The sequence below is a fragment of the Mauremys reevesii genome, linkage group 7 (genome assembly GCF_016161935.1).
Source record: "Mauremys reevesii isolate NIE-2019 linkage group 7, ASM1616193v1, whole genome shotgun sequence".
Classification (NCBI taxonomy): Eukaryota; Metazoa; Chordata; order Testudines; family Geoemydidae; genus Mauremys; species Mauremys reevesii.
In genome coordinates, this window is record NC_052629.1 from 57,565,319 (window position 1) to 57,579,259 (window position 13,941).

The following is a 13,941-nucleotide window of genomic DNA, read 5'->3' on the forward strand; positions in this document are numbered from 1 at the left end:
CATAAGTATTTCATCCTGTACATTTCTACCAATACCAGGCAATGCAGAGATGCACAAATATTAAAGTTAAAAACCCAACAACAAAACATTTTCAGAGCTCAAATAGAAGTTTGATTGCAATTCTGTCCTAATTTGGGTCAAAGGCTCAAGTCAGTTCTTATTTTATCTGAACTGGTTTGCCCATCTGTGCTTCAGATTTCATTAGGACACATCAGGCCAAATCCAGTTGTGGCATAACCAGGCAAAACTCCACTGAGTACTTCAATACAAAAATGGTGGGTGCTAACTGTGGGGTTTCATTTAGCTCCACAAACACTCCCACTAGCTGAAAGATGACAGTGCTGCCTGCTAGCTGAAGCCAGATGTAGCCGTCTGTTACACAGAAAGACTGAAGAATATTTGAAGATCTCTCGGGGGGAAAATCTTCCTTGGATCTGTGAGCAAATAGCCAGTTAACCACTAAAGCCACATAAGCACAGCACATGAGCACAGCATAAATGGATTAACTAGAAGAAAGCTTTTTCCAGATATGCTTAGTCGCCTCCAATATATAGACCTACTGTTGTTTTAATACCGGGGGAAGCAGTTGGGATGAAATGAGTTCAGAAACTTTTGTTTCATTAAAATATTTTTTCTTCATCTGCACACCAGATTTTGTAGTTGTGACATCCAGAGTTTTACAAGCAAAGGAAGGTTTAAGCTGAATGTAAGGGAAATTATGCCTCACCAATCTACTAGAATTTGAGGAGGGTCAACAAGCATGTGGACAAGGGGATCCAGTGGATATAGTGTATTTAGATTTTCAGAGAGCCTTTGACAAGGTCCCTCACCAAAGGCTCTTAAGCAAAGTAAGCAGTCATGGGATAAGAGGGAAGGTTCTCTCATGGATTGGTAACTGGTTAAAAGATAGGAAACAAAGGGTAGGAATAAATTATCAGTTTTCAGAATCGAGAGGGGTAAATAGTGGTGTCCCCCAGGGGTCTCTACTGGGCCCAGTCCTATTCAACATATTCATAAATGATTGGGAAAAGGTGGTAAACGGTGAGGTGGCAAAACTTGCAGATGATACAAAACTACTCAAGACAGCTAAGTCTCAGGCAGACTGTGAAGAGCTACAAAAGGATCTCTCAGAACTGGGTGACTGGGCAACAAAATGGCAGATGAAATTCAGTGTTGATAAGTCAAAGTAATGCACAATGGAAAACATAATCCCAACTATACATATAAAATGATGGGGTCTAAATTAGCTGTTAGCACTCAAAAAGGAGATCTTGGAGTCACTGTGGATAGTTCTCCGAAAACATCCACTCAATGTGCAGTGGCAGTCAAAAAAGCAAACAGCATGTTGGGAATCATTAAGAACGGGATAGATAAGAAGACAGAAAATATCATATTGCCTCTACATAAAGCTATGATACGCCCACATCTTGAATACTGTGTGCAGATGTGATTGCCTCATCTCAAAAAAGATATATTGGACTTGGAAAAGGTTCAGAAAAGGACAACAAAAATGATTAGGGGTATGGAACGGCTGTCATATGAGGAGAGATTAACAAGACTGGGACTTTTCAGCTTGGAAAAGAGATGACTAAGGGGGGATATGATAGAGGTCATGACTGGTGTGGAGAAAGTAAATAAGGAAGTGTTATTTACTCCTTCTCATAACACAAGAACTAGGGGCCACCCAATTAAATTAATAGGCAGCAGGTTTAAAACAAACAAAAGGAAGTATTTTTTCAAACAACACACAGTCAACCTGTAGAACTCCTTGCCAGAGGATGTTGTGAAGGCCAAGACCATAACAGGGTTAAAAAAGAACTAGATATGTTCATGAAGGATAGGTCCATCAGTGACTATTAGCCAGGATGGGCAGAAATGGTATCGCTAACCTCTGTTTGCCAGAAGCTGGGAATGGGTGACAGGGAATGGATCACTTGATGATTACCTGGTCTGTTCATTCCCTCTGGGGCACCTGGCATTGGCCACTATCAGAAGACAGTATACTGAGCCAGATGTACCTTTAGTCTGACCCAGTATGGCCTTTCTTTTGTTTTTAATGTGATGAAAAGTTTCCTCTGGGTGGGATCTATTGCTCTGCAGATCACAGTCTCCAAAGAGAAGACAGAAGTTCCATTGCTTGCGTTGTTTAAATATGGATTATATATTGTGGGAAGAACTCCCGCACTGGCACAAATGAATTAGATATCTAAACAGATGATAACATAAGAACAGCCATGCTGGGTCAAAACAAAGGTCCATCTAGCCCAGTATCCTGTCTTCCAACAGTGGCCAATGCTTCAGAGGGAAGCTTCAAGTGCCTCAGAGGGAATGAACAGAACAGGTAACCATCAAGTGATCCATCCCCTGTAGTTCACCTTTAAATTATAGCATTCTATATTAATCTAAACCAGTAACATTGTGTCATTCATTATGCAGATATCTACATCCTATCACATAAATGTACTTATAACAGCTTACGCCACAATGGAAAACTTAGGCCTGTTGATATTACAAATATTGTACCAATTTGGTTTAAAATCAATTTAATTAATCTTAATTAAATGGTACAAACCCCCACTGTAGATCCATTTAAACCAGATTAACACTTGTTTAAATTGGTTTATCTTGTGTTGGTAAATTACTAAATTAAGCTGAATTGATTTAACACTGAGTGAAAATTGGTTTAAGTGCTTCTACACTCAGGGTTTCCACAAATTTAACTAGATCAGTCTAAAATCAGTTTAGTTAGCCTATTTTTCTAGCATAGCTGCAGTGAAGTGGAGTGCACACCCTGCCAAAAATTCACTTTTTAAAGTCCTCATTGTAAACCAAAAGAGTTGCTTGGACTGAGCAATGCAGATCCTCACACCATAGTAAAAACTGCCTTCAATATAAACTTCTTCAAATCAACAGCACGTATCCCTCTCCACCCCAGCTCTTCAATCCAAACTTTCAACTCACAGACGTCAGCACACCCAAACAGAACACATGCAGAACTGAAGACAGTTAATTGTGGGGTATTATCATCACTCTAACCAGAGCAGTTAAAAAGTAACAAACACTATATGCAATAGACAGGTGATGTATTAAACTATCTCCCAAATCCACTCAATACCCTTTGTTTGTTTTATGGAATGAAAATAAGGCCCTGGACTATAAACTATAAGCCAGACGGGTGTTCCTATTCAAGGGAATTTGCTCATTGACTTCAACAGGTACACATCATGTAGCTGGAAGTTATATACTTGATGCAGGTAAAATTCTATGACTTGTGTTATGCAACAGGTCTGGCCAGATGCTCATAATGGTCCCTTCTGGCCTTAATATCTATGAAAACATTATAAAGTACTAGACATTACAGCCAACTCTTTGGAATTGAATTCAGCGACAGCTCACCTTCCCTAGTTACAATCCAAGGCACTATTATTACAGTTGCTCTTTTCAGAACAGACCAATTTGTAAGATTTAGGGCCAAATTTTTGGCCGGTGTAAATGGAGAGAATTTGACCCTTATTCTTTGTGCTACACTTAAAAACAGTTGCAGTAGATATGCTTTTTCAAAGATTTCTTTTAATTAACCACCTCAATATACAAGATACCGTGTAAATTCTAGAATTATATCTATGGAGCTTACTTTAAACATCATAAAAATACGAGTTGCAAAAAATGATTGGGTTATTTAGTAAATATGGTCTGTTGGTTAAAACACAGGACTGAGAGAATCAAAAGATCCTAGTTCTAATTCCTCACTCTACCACTGTCTTATTATGTGATCTTGGGAAAGTCACTTAATTTCTCTGAGCCTTAGTTTGCAGTCTGTAAAATGGGAAATTATCTATCTTCTTTCCCCCTCCCTTAGTCTGGCTGGTCTATTTAGACTGTAAGCTCTTCAGAGCAGAGACTGTCTCATACAGTGTGTTTGTAGACTAGGACCCCAATACCAGGCAGGACTTCTAGGTACCACCATACTATTAAAACTTCCCTGTTGATATACTCACTACCATTTCTCTTTTCTATTTCTACCTACCCTTGCAGATGGGAAAGAGGGGGATGCTGTTAACCAGTCTGCATCTGGGATTGTGCTTCCACCTAACGAGCTATAATTATTATATTTCTACCTATACAGAACGCAGGTACTTTTTTAGCACTGGATGATCAACATGCTAACCAAATCAAACATGTATAGACTAAGAATAACAGATTTAAATTTGGTGAGAAATTTGGTAGTTTTACCCTGAAAAGAGGACAAAATCAACACACAGTCTAATCAATCAAAATAATGCATTACAAGATAGCCTCGTTTTAGCAATTACACCACACAGCGCTCCTCTGCCACTTTCATATATTTAAAAAGGGTTTTATATGGTCTGCTGTCCTTGATGGCTCAGGTTTGTCCTAGCAATCACATTCTCATTACCAACATTAAGCTGCCATGTAAAAGAACAGTGCCTCTCTCCTGATGGAAGCACTATCAAGTGAGCTAGGAACACAAATAAGAACAGCAGTTTAGTTACTGGACAGGATTGTGCTCTGTTATCAGAATGGAAACATCTTTTACAAGGCTCCGGCTCCCACAACAGAACTCTCACATGCACCCATCAAGCTGATGATATAAGATCATTTTATCCTATTCACTGGGGAGGGCTGAGTGAGTTAGATGGTCATTGTTATGACCACTCTGGTGCCCACCCAGCCAAGATGCCGCATGATAATCAGGTAACTGAATGATATTTGATAAAGGATGGGTCTGATCCCTTCCATCTGTTAGCAGAAAAACCCTTCTCTAGTTGCTGTCAGGCCAAGGAATACAGTTCTGTTAAATTTCGCTATTTAAAAAGTGCATGAAAATGAAATGTATGATAATGAGGATTGTTGTTATTATTGAACTTACGTAATTAAAAACATGAGGGAGGCCCCTTCCGTTGAAGCAAATGGCAGCACTCCTCTGTACAGCGTAGCCTGGAAAACGTACACCGTTATAAATAGCAATATTCACTATCAGGCATGTTTTAACTATTGCCAACATTTTCACACTTGGATGCCTAAGTGTGAAAATGTACCTACATCTATATTTAGGCACCTAAATGAAGGTGGCCTGATTTACAGAGGGTGAATTTATGAGGGATTTTCAAAAGCTTCTAAGAGATTTAAGATCTCAAATCCTGCTGACTTTCAATGGGGCTTGTGCTCTTAAACATCTTAGGGGCTTTGGACAAGCCTACCCTCAGGTGCCTAACTTTAGAAAAGCACCTGGAATTAGACACACAGCACTACTGGTGAGCAGAGCTGCAAAGCAGTGCAAAACCCCAAACAACCTTTCCCTCGTGGATATCTGAGATGAAGTCTGCCCATAACCTTCCAACTTACCGTAGAGCAATTCAGAATGCTGTGCTGGCTCTTAGCCACTCATTCTCTCTCAGAGTTTGTCCTTTCCACAGTACATTCCACTGCCTAAATTTTCATCCAAGAACCCCAGTGTTTGCCTTAAAATCTAGCCCTGTGCAATCTCAGCTGATGTACAAACTGTGCAAAGGCTTTTCTGAGCTTCCTGAAAGCCACAAATTAGCGTGTGGGAATTCGGCTACATAACTCTTACTGACATAATACATTCCATGTCTGCCCGTCAGTTAAATTTGGTATTCTTTATTCATATGCTAAACAGTTAATAGATTTGACAGCTGCTGCATTTCAACTCAGAGATGGCAGCATATCAGTGGTGGATGAAGGAATTCCTGTGTACCTGCACATTCAAAAACTGACTGGATGAAGGCCTTACTACACCTTAAAGGACACACTCACCATTCTTGCTCAATACTAACATAATGCTCTCTGTGTGTGTACAAATATACTGTAGGTATAAGCAATTTTTGTACAGAATATTGGAAAATGGAGCTTTTTTTAAAAAAAAAGCCTCTCTGTTATATTATATGCCTGTCATCCTTATGCATGTGTATTCCTGCCCAGAGCATATACATTTGCATGCATATAGAAATCATATGGATTAATTGTACTAACAGGAGCAAGGACAGAGAGATGAAATTACTTGTCCAAGGTCACGCAGCAGGTCAGTGTTCTAGGGGCTGGGAACAGAACGTGGGTCCCCAGTGCACTGCACCACACTGCTTCTCTAACATTATATAATGCTTAATAAGTACGGCAAGTGTTTGCTGTAAGATGTAGTAAGGCCTTGATCCAGAGTCACTTCTTGAAAACAGATTTTAAAAGGAGCGAAGATAGGGGAGCACAGGATGAATGCAAAATATGAGGATTCTTTAGGACTGACCACAGAAAAAATAAAAAAGGAAAAAGAACCCCAAGCCTTCTTTAAGGAAGCTAAATTTGCAAAAGGAAAAGCACATACCTATAGTGCAAATGCTTCCAGTCTTTGCCAAGGAATTTGCCTACATTTTAAACAAGAGGGTCCCAATCCATAGCCCAGTATCCAAATACCAACAAATTTTGCAGGTCAGAGTTAGGCGTCTGTGGCTTATGCACCTTTCTAGTGGGTATGTGTACTTTAAGCACGGTCATGTGCAATACCAATCTGTTTCTAAATGTGAAGATTCCAAGGTAACATTTGCTAGGGTACAGGACTAATCAGCATATACCAAAGAGACACAAGCCCTGCAAAAAGAAAACTTACTTGGAGACATAGGATCTGAAGAAATACAGCAGAATCACAGCAGCAAAGTCACCAGAAGCAACCAACAGAGCTGGAAGCAAAACCAAATATTAGTTTCATGTGGATATGCTGCACACCTCCCCCCCCCCCCCGCAACCTTTTCACCAGTCAATAGGAAAAAGAAACCATGCTTGCTCCAAAGCACCAGCTGCAATCATTTTGAATATGTTCCCCGAGAAGGCCAAGAGAGAAGGAATTACTAATCTTTAAAAGAAAACCACCACATACTTCTGAAGACAAAAAAACTCATCAACGGACAGATTAATCAGTGTACCTCTTGAACAAAATAATACATAATTCCAGACCAACCAACCCACCCCTGTCATAGTAAAGTTGCATGGTAAAGCCCTGGAAAGTGAGACAATGCCAAAATAAAGTTACAAATGCTGACTTAACTCTGCCCCCTTTGTGCATGTGTATTAAAATACTAGGCCAGATCCTCAGCTAGTATAAATTGTTGTAGCTCCATTTCTTTCCATTGAGCTATAACAATTTACATCAGGTGAGGATCTAACTCACAGCCTCAAATTACATGAACAACAAATTCTCAAATAACAAACACACGATACATGGGGTCCACAGCCACCTTCTGGACCATTATTATTTTTAAAAAAATTATGGTACATGAAATCCCCAATCAACAGCAGGGCCCCATTGTGCTAGGCATTGTACAAACACAAAACACCCTCCATGCTCCAAAGAAATTATCATCTCATTTATTTTTTGACCTGAGCCCAGCTCCGCTATTCCTCTCTATTGGCTCTATGGATACTTTGGATTTCATTCATGTATAACTTTTTCCTCTTCTCCTCTTTTTGCATAAGCCATATGTAACTATTTCCTGTAGCTGCAGGCTGAGGACAAAGCTGATCAAATGCAGAATTTTACTGCTGTTGAGCTCAGCCAACAAGCAATATCTGTTCATCAACTGCACTGAAGATACCAGTACAAACAAATGTGTCACTGGACAACTTTCAGCTAAGCTAATAACTCATATGCACGCCTTGCTAGCCAGTGTACTGAAAACTAAGCAATCTGCGCCCACAATTTATTTTCCATGATACCCGCTGGTATATTTGACATATCTGGTATATTCAAAGTTTGCAACACCAAGTGTCATACATTTGCAACTTCAGGGGCCAAGTGGATCTAATTTCCAATGTCAATATATAGTTTGTTACATAAATCCTCTCAGAAGCTGTACATTATAATAATAGTGTAATACATTATGGATGTGTGCTTTACATATCAAACTGGTTCCTCTAAAAACATCCAAACTATACACATAATAAAGAAACTGTTATGAGTGTATGAATTGTGACTCTGCAGGATCTCTGAGCTCAATCAAATCCTTTTTGCCTAAGTTTTACAAGCTGTGTCTACACAGCAGCCAGGAGATGTAGTTCCCCGCTTGAGCAGAAATAGCAGCATGGCAATGGTGGCCTAGGGAGTGGTTCAGGATTGCTGCCCAGGTACAACCCCTCCAATATCCTGGTACTAGCTGAAACCACTGCCCAGACACACCGCTATTATAGTCTGCTAGTTTGAGGAGAGGTAGCACAAGTACATCCACCCGAGCTGGATGAAAAGAAACAATTAATCCAGAGGCAAAGCAGAGCATTTATTCCTCTCTTCCAATTCTTTTGATTTACATCCCCATTGTACCTGAGTCTTTCACAATCTTTTATGTACTTCTCACGATACCCCTGAGAGGTAGGGAAGTGCTATTATCCCTTTTTGGGGGATGGAGAACTAAGGCACTGAAAGATTACGTGACCTGCCCAAGGTCACACAGGAATTCCATAGCAGAGCAGAATTGAACTTGGGTCTCTTGCATCCCAAACTAATGCCTTAACCACTGGACCATCCTTTTCTAGACAAAACATGGAAAACTCTAGAATAAGGAAGTAGGGAAGGAAAAAAGGTCTAAGTACACAACTTAGTCTTGTAAATAAACAAACTAGGGAAATACAACCTAGATGGAGCTACTATAAAGTGGGTGCATAACTGGTTGGAAAACCATTCTCAGAGAGTAGTTATCAGTGGTTCACAGTCAAGCTAGAAGGGCAAATCGAGTGGGGTCCCACAGGGATCAGTCCTGGGTCCAGTTCTGTTCAATATCTTTGTCAATAATTTAGATAATAGCATAGAGTGTACACTTATCAAGTTTGCAGACGATACCAAGCTGGGAGGAGTTGCAAGTGCTTTGGAGGACAGGATTAAAATTCAAAATGATCTGGACGAACTGGAGAAATGGTATGAAGTAAACAGGATGAAATTCAGTAAGGACAAATACGAAGTACTCTACTTAGGAAGGAACAATCAGTTGCACACATCCAAAAGGGGAAATGACTGCCTAGGAACGAGTACTGTGGAAAGGAATCTGGGGGTTTTAGTGGATCACAAACTAAATATGAGTCAACAGTGTAACGCTGTTACTAAAAAAGCAAACATAATTCAGGGATGTATTAGCAAGGAGTATTGTATGCAAGACATGAGAAGTAATTCTTCCACTCTACTCTATACTGATGAGGCCTCAACTGAAGGACTGTGTCCAGTTCTGGGTGCCGCATTTCAGGAAAGATGTGGACAAATTCCAAATTGGAGAAAGTCCAGAGAAGAGCAACAAAAATGATTAAAGGTCTAGAAAATATGACCTATGAGGGAAGATTGAAAAGATTGGGTTTGTTTAGTCTGGAGAAGAGACAACTGAGAGGGGACATAACAGTTTTTAAGGACATAAAAGGTTGTTACAAGGAGGAGGGAAAGAAATTGTTCTCCTTAACCTCTGAGGATACGACAAGAAGCAATGGGCTTAAATTGAAGCAAGGGCAGTTTAGGTTGGACATTAGGAAAAACTGTCAGAGTGGTTAAGCACTGGAATAAATTGCCTGGGGAGGTTGTGGTATCTCCATCATTGGGATTTTTAAGAGCAGGTTGGACAAACACCTGTCAGGGATGGTCTAGATAATACTTAGTCCTGCCTTGAGTGCACAGGACTGGACCAGAAAACCTCTCGAGGTCCCTTCCAGTTCTATGATTCTATGAAATGTTCCAGGCCATTCCCCTGTGATATAGATGCAACAGGTCAGTCATGGCTACATTTCATTCTATCCTTTGTGACTTTGCATCTGTAACTTGTAAAAATAATACTGCACTGACCACTATCTGTTTCCCTTCCATTTATTCATTTCAGAGCAGGTGGGCGGGGTGGAGGGTAGAATAGGAATCTGTCCCATCATAAACCTCATCTCAAAACCAAACCCATAGCTGAACAAAATATCTGTTAAGGTTTGAAAAAAGCTCCATTAGGGTTGTCATCAATTTCCACATGCCTTTTTGCTCCCTAGTTCTGGCTCTGGAAGTGCCAACAATCCCACAGAAAGTCTGTTCTGAAATTCCCAACACGATTGTGTAGACCCAGCCCATCCAGATAAAGCACCTAAAATGAACCCAAACTGTGAAGCTTTTGAGGCTTATGTTAGCCCAGTTGAAATTCATGGCCTCACCTATTAGCTGATTCTCTCATTTGCTTGGTAGCAGCACAAGGGAATTTCTAAAGCAAAGTATATAAAGCTGGGATAATGAAGAGTAAGATAATAAGACCTCATGATTTAACTAAACACAGCTAGTTATTTGCCACAGGGTGTTGTGATTAATAATAGGGGAGTTTTATTAAACTAGCTATTCTTCACCTTATAAGAACAGTTGCCAGCAACTCTTTGAAAGGCTGTAATTCCAATTCAGTCATGCTATGCGGGAGACGTGAGAATTTATGGTTAGCCAATATGGTTAATCATGACCAGCTAGACAGACAGTAATGTAGCTCTCAAGTCACTTATGCTGCCTAGTTTATCTCAGATGGGCAGAAATCCATGCCTTGATGTGCAACAGTAAGTGTCAGAGCTCGTGACAGTTCCCAGACCTCAGCTGCATTCCACAGTCATGCAACAAATTTGGAGAAGCACTTCCACTCACAAGAAAGGCCCTGTTAGAATATGGAAATTTACACTGTTGGGTAACAACATTTGCATCAGTGCAACTTAAAGTCACCCAGGTGCAGCGCATCATCATTGGGTGTGGTGTATGTATAGCAGCACTAATGCAAAAAAACCCAGTGTGACTAGGAGCACCAGTGCGTACAGACACGGCTTCTTTATGCAGTTCAAGTGGGCAACCATTGCTATAGCTATAGAAAGGACACCAAGCACCTGCCTCAAAGCAGGCATGGGCTGCCAGAGCCTTTGATGGCTTTATGCCTAACCCACTTGGATCCTTATTCACCACTATGTTACTTCAGTGTTATATGGTTGGTATAAATCCATTGAATGGAGCTAGATACACACAAAAGTGAAGTAAGGCAGTGTGTGAACCAGGCCTTAAAATATAACAAGAGTAATGCCAAAGGTATGGTCAGAAATACAGAAAATTACTGTAGTACAGGACATCTAGAACCTTATTCTCCTTTCACTTGCATTGATGTAAACAGGAGTAACAGTGAAGTCAGTGGAGTTATATCAGTGTAAAAGTGGACTGAGAAAAATCACACATTAGAATGCAACTCTGCACACTTCAGTGTTTCCAGCTCTTACAATTTTATCATGTGTCTTGTGACATTTAGTGTATTTCTTAAAGCCCAGCCTCTTAGAGATGGTATTGCATGAGAATCTTACTTTTTTTTATGAAAGCTTTTTTCACCCTTGCAATTGCAATGCTTGAAAATATGTGAGCAGAAGGCAAAGAAAAAGAATATAATATGTATTATATTTACAACTCATGATTTTTTAAGCCTGATTTTTTTGTGGCCTAACTCATGAGTTTTGAACATTTTGGGTTTGCAGTACGGATGCCTTCACCCTCACTACTATCTGACCTGACCTGCTACCATAACAGAGAACTATGCTTTCCTTGCATTGATTATAAACGCACGACAAAACCATTGTGAGGAAGTATTTCTGTATGGAGTGAGGGCTGGACACTCACTTGTGACGAAAAAAGTGCTTGAAGCAGAACATTTCAGGAGCTATATGAGCTTGGGGTCTGGCACTGACCCAGGTTCTACTGAGGTCAATGAGCACTCAGCCCATCCCAGGGTGACACCACCTAAGGACAGCAGAGCTTTGTCCAGAATATTTTTATTTGAAAACATGGATATTTCCAAGAAATTCTGGGTGTGGGAGGAGTTTAAATTTAGCAATTCGGAAAACACTTAAATCAACACGTAACTTCATAACCAGGATTAGATTTAAAACTTTTTCTTGTTTCTTAATTCAAGGTGTTTTGTCCTGGCAGCTAAAGATAGGACATGGCTCTTAATAATTCTCTTAACTTAAAGTGCACCCATTATTCTCCTGAACTAAGAAAAGCATTATCTGAAGTGCTTTTTTATTTGTGCTAAAAGCCCAGGGAGGGCTCCAGCGGAGAAGTCCAGGAGATTATTCAACAATGGATTAGCCTTTGTGGTACTTATTAAACATGTCACATCAAAAATACATATTCTGACAGCACTATTTGAGAGTCAGTATACTGTTATGCATTGACAACGCTTGTAGAAACTTTGCCCACACAGCAGTCTAGAGCTTCAAAACACTAATTTATATGTAGCTCATCAGTACAATGCACCCAGTTGTTATGGCTAACAATTTGCATTCAGTTACTCGCTGTGAATATACTTCTGCAATAAGCATGAGTATCAATTAGGCGTGTGCTTTGTTGGTTTGCACACCTAAACTGGTTTAAAATTAGGTCATTTACCTGGGCAATTTCATACACTAGCAATGTGATGGCACAGTTTAAATGGTTTACTATAGATAAAAAGCATATTATTCACTGACGTGCCCAACTCATGCCATAGAACATGCAAGACAAAGTCCTTACTGCATTATGACCAGCTGTATTGTACTGATGGGCTGCATGTAATTTAATGTACAGCAAAAAAATGGTGACTTACCTTTGTAACCGTTGTTCTTCGAGATGTGTTGCTCATATCCATTCCAATTAGGTGTGCGCGTGCCGCGTTCACGATCGTCAGAGAATTTTTACCCTAGCAACACCCGGTGGGTCGGCTGTTGAGCCCCCTGTAGTGGAGCCTTAATGGTGCTGGAGATATACCCCTGCTGACTCAGTGCCCCCTCAGTTCCTTCTTGCCGGCTACTCCGACAGAGGGGAAAGAGGTCGAGTTTGGAATGAATATGAGCAATATGTCTCGAAGAACAGTTACATAGGTAAGTAACCATTTTTTCTTCTTCGAGTGCTTGCTCATATCGATTCCAATTAGGTGACTACCAAGCCTTACCTAGGTGGTGGGGTCGGAGTGAGACACTGCTGAGTGCAGAACCACTGAACCAAATGCGGTATTGTCTCTAGACTGCTGAACTAATGCGTAGTGAGCGGCATAGCTATGTACCGATGACCAAACCGCAGCTCTACAGATCTCGTGAATTGGAACCTGGGCCAGGAAAGCAGCCGATGAGGCTTGAGCCCTCGTGGAGTGGGCGGTGAGGCATGGGGTCGGGACACTGGGCAAGTCGTAGCAAGCACGGATACAGGCTATGATCCAAGAGGAGATGCGTTGCGAGGAGACCGGTAGGCCTTTCATCCACTTGGCCACCGCAACGAAGAGCTGGGTCGTTTTCCTAAACAGCTTTGTATGCTCCATATAGAATGCGAGGGCTCTACGAACGTCCAGAGAGTACATATGTTGATCCTGCCGTGTAGCGTGCAGCTTCAGATGAAAGACCAGGAGGAAAATGTCCTGATTCACATGAAAAGCTGATACCACCTTGGGGAGAAAGGCAGGGTGGGGACAAAGCTGCACCTTGTCTTTATGGAAAACTGTATATGGTGGCTCCGAAGTGAGAGCTCTGATTTCAGATACGCATCTCGCTGACGTGATGGCTACAAGGAAGGCTGTCTTCCAAGATAGATAAAGGAGTGAGCAGGTGGCCATTGGCTCGAACAGGGGCCCCGTGAGCCTGGAAAAGACCAGGTTAAGGTCCCACACTGGAACCGGTTGTCGCACTTGTGGGTAGAGGTGATCTAAACCCTTCAGAAATCTAATGACCATCAGGTTGGAGAAGACAGAGGAAGCACGTTCTCCTGGATGGAAAGCTGAGATGGCTGCCAGGTGTACCCTGACAGATGATATTGCCAGGCTCTGCTGCTTTAGGGATTGGAGATAGTCTAGGATGAGAGGGATCGATGCCTGCAACGGGAGCATCACGCTGCTCGCACCAACAGGAGAAACGCCTCCATTTAGC

General features: G+C 41.1%; 1 long non-coding RNA gene across 1 annotated transcript in view; it reads right to left on the reverse strand.

Annotated features, from left to right (window-relative positions):
- LOC120368903 overlaps nucleotides 1-13,941 on the reverse strand; it is a 100,650-nt gene continuing 86,709 nt past the window's right edge. The window contains exons 3-5 of the long non-coding RNA XR_005582836.1: nucleotides 6,644-6,713; nucleotides 4,892-4,959; nucleotides 1-434 (exon numbers count right to left, since the gene is read on the reverse strand). This is a non-coding gene — a long non-coding RNA (uncharacterized LOC120368903). The remainder of the gene's footprint in view (nucleotides 435-4,891; nucleotides 4,960-6,643; nucleotides 6,714-13,941) is intronic.